This window comes from Rhineura floridana, chromosome 5 (assembly GCF_030035675.1).
Source record: "Rhineura floridana isolate rRhiFlo1 chromosome 5, rRhiFlo1.hap2, whole genome shotgun sequence".
In the NCBI taxonomy this organism is placed as follows: domain Eukaryota; kingdom Metazoa; phylum Chordata; class Lepidosauria; order Squamata; family Rhineuridae; genus Rhineura; species Rhineura floridana.
The window spans coordinates 158,416,768-158,425,438 of record NC_084484.1 but is presented as its reverse complement, the minus strand read 5'-3'; positions in this window follow the sequence as shown (position 1 = coordinate 158,425,438).

The following is an 8,671-nucleotide window of genomic DNA, read 5'->3' as shown; positions in this document are numbered from 1 at the left end:
AATTCTGTAGAATATGATAGATAAGAATAAAAACAGCAATAAAATACCATTAGAATCATGCATCTAGCGCAGTGCATTCCAGTTGCTACAACAGACAGAAAAATCACTAAGTGAGGAAAAACGCTTGGGAACCACTAATTTAAGATGGGCAGCAGAGTAGCTATCCTGTGAATTAGTACTCTCAAAACTTGCCATTTGGGTCAAAGGTGTGTATGATCCTATTTTATTAACCACAATGGCATAACTTCTCAATACTCAAATCCCTCTAGGGAGACTATGGCAGAGGGTCTATCCTCTGACAAGCATTTATGAAAACAGATGGGAAAGTGAATGAGGGAAGTAAATATCAGTAGTGGCACTAAGCCAGTTGTCCTTTGTTTCCTGGCATCCGCAGAAGCATTGTAGAGGTGCTTACTTGATAAAGACAATGGAAATGAGACTCCTGGAGAGCTAAGAGCAGCACTAAATTAGGCACAATAACATAATTTAGCAATTGTGTGAAATTTTTTTTTTTTAAAAAAACAAGCAGCTTTGCCTCCTTTCAGCAATAGAGCAAAATGTCTGAGCTTCATCAAGAGCTATGGTTATGCCTTAACTGTAAACACTACACACTTCCCTTGTACTTGTATTTTTTAAAGAGCAGCTTATGTAGAATTGTGTTTCTGCACACAAATGCTTGAAATATCCCTTCCTTATAACAAATACATCTTCAATGGCAAAGAGTAGTGTAATAGTGATCTCTTGTCCAAATGAGTTAACATATGCAAAACACACAACAAAATCTATAATACCACTTTAATATAGCAGTTTTCCCCAAGAACTGGGGAAAATACAAACTGATAAGACACAGAAGGGGGAAAGGCAGGCTAATACCAGCTCTTAAGTTAGGGTCAAGTAATTGGCTCTACAAAAATGAGCCACTACAGCAGTAGCTTGCTAGCTGAACTTAGGTAACTAGTTTCTCATTCTCTGAGAGAAGACTGAGCTGGTCTGCTCAGTACTGATGGGTCAATCATGTTTTAATGCAAGTCACAGCACTTTTTTTCTTCAGCCAAAAAGCTTCTGTGGTAATCAGGAGTTTGACTACTATAAAAAACCATAGTACCACTTTTTGAAACAGAACAAATTAAGTGGTTTCATTCATAGATCTGACTCCATGGTTCTTAGATACTGTGTGGGAGGGTATATATTCCTCAAAGAACTTACAAAACAATTGGGGGGGGGACTGATGAAAGTGTGAGCAAATAAAGTTGCTGTTATTTATTACACCTGCAAATGAGGATTACACAGATCGTTCTACACCACCTTATTCCATGATGTATTAATTTAATTAGAAATCACTTAATGAGAATGGTACTACCAAAGGATACTGGATTTCTTCTAGTTACATGAACAGAGCAACGGAATACGTGTCATCAAGAAGCTGCTGCTAGACATTCCATGAAGGGTTCTTCAGGGTAAAAGTTGAACAATGAGTTTCAAATTTATTCCAACCTTTAAAAACAAAGATATCCCCACTCCCCAAAAAGAAATCTCACTAAGCATGATAATCTTTAGCAAGTCTGTATTGGCAAAACTTTTGGCAGTTAAAAAACTTGAAGTGGTATGTAAGAAGTTTAATGTCCTACAGCATATACATTTCTTTGGTGCCAAGGGTGTACCTTTGGCCAAACAACTATTTCAGCACTATGAGAGACAAAGGTAACAGAATACACTACCCCTCTTTCATATCCCACTGAACTCGGGGGGGGGGGAGCGACTCCTTTCTCTTTAACCTTATACTTTTTTTCCTAGTGTCCAGATGGTACAGCTGTTTAAGTGCACACACATCCAGTTTGCAGTAAAACAGGAAAATGGGAGTTTCTAAACAGGGCTGCAGAGAACATACTCTCCTTTATGTCCACTCTCTGATATTCCCTTCCTGGACAAAGTGATCAAAAGCTTGGCAGCCAGCCAGTTGCAGGTATGGCAGGAGAAAGCAGATTTATCTAGCTCCATTCCAGTCTGGTTTTAGCACCCAAATAGCCTTGGTTGCACTGTTTGATGACCTTTATCAAGAGAGAGATAGGTTGTGTAACTCTATTGGTCCTCCTTGACTTCTGACACTATTGGCCATGGTGTTCTGGGCAGCTCAAAGGGTTGGAGGTACTGTATTACAGTGATTCTGCTATTGCCTGCAGAGTTGCTACAAGAAAGTAGTACTAGAAGATTGTTGCTCAGCTCCATGGCTTTTGGGCTGTGGGGTCCCACAAGGGTCCATTCTGTCTCCTATGCTATTTAACACCTATATGAAAACAATCGGAGCCAGAAGGAGGACAAGCAAGTTTCTCTCTCTATTCCCTCTAAATCAGAAGTTCTTATACCCAGCTTGTGGGGCTGTCCTTGAAGATGGTCCAGTGTGCAGCTAGTGTAGATGCAGCTGTTAGGCTACTTAGTGCAGGACCCTGATGGGACCATCAATCACCAGTCCTGAAAGCGTTGCACTTTCTGCCAATTAGCTACCAGGCCCAATTCACTGTGTTAGTACTAACATATACAACCCTAAATGGCTTGGGACCCAAGCAGCTAAAGAGCACCTTCCCCAATACCAAACATCTCTGACCCTACAATCGGCAGGTGAGGCTTTGGAGGTGGTGTTGCCTGGTTGACGGTGACACCTCCCAACGGCCTTTTCAGTGGTGGTTTCCCATTTGTGGCATGCCCTCTCCAATGAGGTGCACCTGTTTCCCTCGTTACTGAGTTTCAGGAACATTTAACTGGCATTTGATGGTTGAAAGATGCTGTTCTTGGGAACCCTGAAATCACTGGTTAAGGCGTTTTTAACTTTTTATAATGTTTTTTATTATTGATATGATTGCCATCCTGGGAGCCTTCAGGAGGAAGAGTGGGATATAAATTTAATAACCATCTTGTGCCCATGCCAAATCCTTCCACCATTTCATCTAATACCAAGCTTGGGGCCTGACCTTCCATTTTGAAGTACAGGAACTCCAAACAATAACGGTGTAGTTTCATATACTTAGAAATGTATAAATTCAACAAAAACATTTTTAAAAAATGGCTCAAAAGGATCTGTGAACTTCTATTTAAGAATGTTGAGAGCACATGCAGCCTCCCTGAACCTGGTGTCCTCCGGCTGTTACTGGACTACAATGCCCAGCATTGCCAACAGTCAGGGATGATGGGAATTGTAGAGGGCATAAGGTAAGGGAAGCTTTGTGTTCTTCAGCCTTGGGTCCCCAGATGCTGGTGGACTACAACTTCCATCTGGAGACCCAAGGTCGAAGAACAGTGTTTTAACTCAAGTACCATTTCAGTGTTTGGAGATGAAACTTTCAGTTCACACAGAACACCCAGGAAAGGAACTGTCTACTGCTACCTTTGGGGAGGGGGAGCGTTGAAGGTGAATGCTTCAGCCACAGCTATACTAAGTGCTTCTATTTCTCCACTACTTTTTGTGGACAGCTCACTTCTGCCCTGGAGGGTCTAAAAGAAGCAAAGGTTGGGCAGACTATAAACTACCTCCTGTCAAAAAGGCAAGCTATAACCCTCATACAGAGTTCTAAATTGTGAGGGAAGCTTCCATGGCTGTAGAAGTCACAGCTGAACCACAGCACAACAGGGTAAAGGTAAGAGGGCAGCCCTGCAGCTCCTTTAAACTTGGTTTCCCTCTTCATTTGAGTAACAACTGAATATGGATTATTTATCTAAATGTAGAAATAAATAAATCAGTGTGGCAGCACCTATTCTTTGGAACTCCCAGCGTATTGACCTCAGACAGGCACCTTCGCTGTATTCCTTTCGGTGCCTGCTTTTTTGTTAGGCAAGCCTAACCACATCCACAGATGTTGATCTGTTTTAATTTTTTTTAGTTATGAGGTGGGTTTCGATCAATACTGAACAAGTCTGACTGCCATTTTCCCTAGACAGGTCAAGTAGACAATAGAGAATAGTGCTGTTGTAGTGAAAATGTGCCAAGGACACTGATACTGCAGGAATGGAGGGAGGACGGACGGAACAGGGCAGAGCATCATTGTAGCATTGAATAATGCAATGTAACTGTTGCCATAATTGTGACGGAGGTCAAGGCATATAACTGTAACTAACCACCATTTTGAGGAAGAGAGTTGAGTCCTGTACTCTACTCTGGCTAAGCACTTAGCTAAATAAACCACCTTAAAACAGGCTTTGGCTTCATTATTAAGTCTCCTCAAAAAGAACTCAGTCGTAATTCCATGACAATCTTGGTGCCAGTGGTGGGATGTGAGGATCTCCTGTCTGGGTCAACCCGAAGGGGGAAGGTCGGAGCGGCGGTTTGTGCACATTCTGAGAGGTAAGAGGACCTCGTTTTGATCAAATCCTCCCACTTAGCTCCCATCTCCAACCCCGGGACTCCTGGACGGGCGGTAAGAATTTCCCATAGTTTATTGAAGCCCCTGCGTTAAGGTCCCTCCCTGCTTACATCCACACTCACAACAAAGGGTAAACAGTCCCACAGTCTCTGGTTTGAGTGTTAGGATTGGATTCCCCCCCCCCCCGGTTACACCAACACTCACGACTAAAGGGTAAACAGTCCCACAGTCTCTGGTTTGGGTGTTAGGATAGGTTTGGAGGACGTCCTAATGAGCCGTGAATGAAACTGATACTGTTCCAACTTTTTCTCTCTGTCTGCTGGGGACGCCTGGCCTTTCTAAACTGCCCTTCTTCACCGCTTGATCAGTTTCAGCTCCGGACAAAACATGGGTGGAGGTGTGTCTTGTCCTGATGAACCCCCCCCCCCGGGGTACATGTGCCAAAATTATGGAACCCGTTTGGGTCCAAAAAACTGCTCAAAAGCTGGTGAAGCTGACTCACTGGTGGAGTGAGTGCACCTCCAACCGGCCTGAGCTTCAATTCCCAGAAACGGCACTTTTGACATGTACAAGCTCACCTATTTATGGGGAAAACTGGAGAAAACAAAGCCTAGGCATATAGATTTCTGGGTCCTGTAGAAAGAGGAGGCAGAACACAGGAAACAAATCTATAGTAACAAGTCTTCAAGATTCTAACAAAAAGTTAAAAGCACAACTGGAGGAAAAGAAAAAGAAAATCGAGAAAGAAAAGGAACAAGAAAAAAAATGCATGCCAACACCCCTTGCTGCCTCTGTACCCAAGCTTGCTAGCCACCGCCCCTTTGCCGCCCTATAATGAGGTACCAGAAGATATTTTGGATATTTTGGGCCCCAATGGCTGGGAATGCTCAGCCTCAAGCTCAGCCAAATGCTATTTTAGTCAGAGCAGACACCACTTCTCCCAGCTCCAGCGGGTGCCATTTTAAGCTCTGGAATACCCAAATGCTCTAAAGAGAACACCCCCCCACCTGAACTTACAAGAGAAGAATGGCCACTGTCTCCTGAGGAATTAACATTTAAGGAGCAGTTTCCCCATCTTGTCGGTGCAAGAGTTACAAAAAGGGTTAAAAGCAAAGTTTGAAATTGTAGCTACATCCATAGACAGCTGCACCTGCCCCATTTGCCAAATAAAGGGGGGGGGAGAAAGACAGTGATGGAGGATTTACCTCTATCCAATTTAATCCAGAAAACTTCCCTGGGTGCTTTCCCCAAGTTCAGTCAGCCGGCATGTATCTGCTTCCCCCATACCCCCCATATCCCCCACTCCATCGACTGCAGGCGGACAAATTATTTTTATGCATGTTCCCTGGACAACTGCGGATCTCATGAACTGGTTCAATATCTTCCCGAAACCCAGGGAGGCTCCCAATGAATTTAAAGAAAAGCTGGAAGCAATCATTAGTGTTTACAATCCAACTTGGGCTGACATGAACCAGCTGCTCTCTGGACTCCTGTCCCCAGAACAAAAAATCAGCCCTGATAGCCCAAATGAGAGTAGCATTTCTCATAGACTCTTATGCTTCCAGGTTCACAGTTCATCAAGCTGACCTGTCTCATCCACCATCAGGAGAAATAGTGACTGAGTTTGAAGTAGGAGGTCAACTAGCAACCTTTTCAGCTGCTCCACTCACATATGACCATATCTTTCCCAGTTCTGTCAATTTCTGTGTAAATTGCACAATACTGTTATTGCAGCTCTGATGGGTACATTTGGATCTTCCCTTTTCTAATCCTCATGATTGTTCCTTCTAAAGCTACAGAGGCCCTCCCTTGGAATGATGTGGGAAAGCTGCTAGCAGTGGAACCAATCGAGATTCGGTGTCCATCTGATAAACCTTACCCATCAGTAAAGCAATACTCTCTCTCAGCTGAAGCAATTGAGGACATCCAGCCTGTGATTGCCTCACTGCTACAGCAAGGTATTCTTGTATGTAATGTGCTTCCCTGTAATAGGAAAAAGCCGCTTCGTAGGTTTTTGGGAGCGGCTAAATACTAGGCATTGGATCCCAAACTTTGCAGCCTATTGAATGAAAGGCAGAATGTGAGGCTTCCTTTGTGGATTTAAGAAAGGCTGTGGCCCAGACTTCTGTTATGTTAAACCTTTTTTCTTTTGCCATGAGTCTCAGGGTTCTGCTGCAGAAGTACTCTGTCGACCTGGTGGCTAAAGGATACCCTCCTTGGAGTACAGCTTTGCTTGTCCAGAAGTCTGAGGACTTGGTGCAAGGACGTTCCCTCGCTGTGTTTGTTCCCCATTCTGTGCATTCTCTCCTGCTGCACAGAAAAACTCAGTTCCTTTCTTCTCAATGTCAAACTTCCTATGGAACTGTTAGTGTTCATGTACCTCACAGCATTTCTTACTTCAGCTAGTTCACCTTGGGAGGTGGATAGCTTTCCTTATTTACAAGGATATGACGACAATGGAACTATTCTGCTTACCCCTCCTAACAACTCTGTGCCCCTCTCAACCCTGCTTCCCTTCCACCCCTTCCTTCTGATGGAGAATCTCATTCAATCTCTCCTCAAGATTGTTTGCAGGTCATTGAACATCTCTCCACCCCTCGCCCCGACCTTCATGACGTTCCTCTGGATAACCCTGAGCTTATCCTTTTCACAGATGGCTCCTGCTTCAGAGATGACACAGGAGTTCTCAGAAATGGCTATGCTGTGTGCTCTCCACATGAAGTCCTAGAAACCTTTTCTCTGCCAACTCTCCAGTCTGCCCAAGCTGCAGAGCTCGTGGCTCTACAGAGAGCCTGCATTCTGGCATCCAGTTGCTCTGCTAATATCTATACAGACTCTTCTTATGCTTTCAAAACCTGTCATTTTGTGGGTCAAATTTGGTCACACAGAGGATTCTTGACTTCAGCTGGCACACAAATTTCTCATTCACTTATTTCTGCTTTACTGTCTGCTCTTCAACTTCCTAATTCTATTGCTCTCATGCACTGCTCTGCCCACACCACTGCTACTGATCCTGTTAGCCGTGGCAACCGCATGGCGGATGCTGCTGCTAAGGCTGCTGCTCTTAGTACACCTCCTTCTTCCCACCTTCCTTCTCAATTGATTCTCCTCCCCTCATCTGTTCCTGAACTACCAGAACTCGCTTTGCTTCAGAAAGCTGCCCCAGAGCATGAAAAAGATATTTGGGTCTGCTTTGGCTGTCGCTTACATCCTGACTCTGTCTGGAGGAATGTCTCAGGCCGCTTTGTAGCCCCACAAGCACTTCTTTTCCCTCTTGCTCAGGCGACTCACCACTCTTCTCTCCTGAGCAAAGGGGGGATGCTATTGCAAATTTCGACTCTCTGGTTTGCTCCTAAGATTACACCTGTTCTGGCCCAAGTGGCATCCACTTGTTCAGTATGTTTAAAACACAATGCCGGCAAACCAGAACGTCCCCTTACTGGCACCACTCCTTGGGCCTATGGATCATTTCAGCATGTTCAATTGGACTTCATAGAAGTGCCAAAATGCCAGAACTACAGATATGTATTGGTCATCATCTGTCATTTTTCTGGTTGGGTAGAAGCATTTCCATCACGACACGCAGATGCTGCAGCTGTCTCCAAGGCACTGCTTAAACACATCATCCCCCGATTTGGCTTACCTCTCCAATTGGATTCTGATCAAGGTACTTCCTTTACAGCTAAAGTGGTACAACAGCTTTGCCATGCCTTAGACATTAACCCAGCCCAGCCCAATTACAGTCTTTATTGGAGGGTCACGAAGAACTTCTGGTCTACTGCACTAATCTTCCCAAAATGTTGAGAACTCTTTTCTCCCAGGTCCAGGAAGCCGCTCCTGTCCCGCTAGATGTGCCTGCTCATCGGTTCCAACCTGGCGATTGGATCCTAGTTCGTGAATTTTGGAGAAAAGATTGCCTTCAGTCTCGATGGTCGGGTCCTTTTCAGATACTCCTGACGACATTTACCGCACTGCGCATCGCTGAGAGGACAGCTTGGATACACGCATCCCATTGTTGAAAGGCCCAGCCGCCAGGCGAGAGTGAGAGAGGCCAGCTGGATCCTGACGGAACACCAGGAGGAAAGACCAAGGGAAAGGAGTCCCTTCCTAAGGACCACCATCCCTACCATCTGAGGAGAGGCCCTCGCGCTGCCAGAGGACTTCGTGAGTGACATCCTATCTACCTGGGAGAAGTTAGGACTACGAAACCGAAGAGTGTCTGAGAAGACAAGACAAATAACATCTATCCATTCTAGAGCCAATGAGATGCAACCCCTTTGGCAGATCAGCTCCCCAGATAGACTTTGAGCTTATCGAAG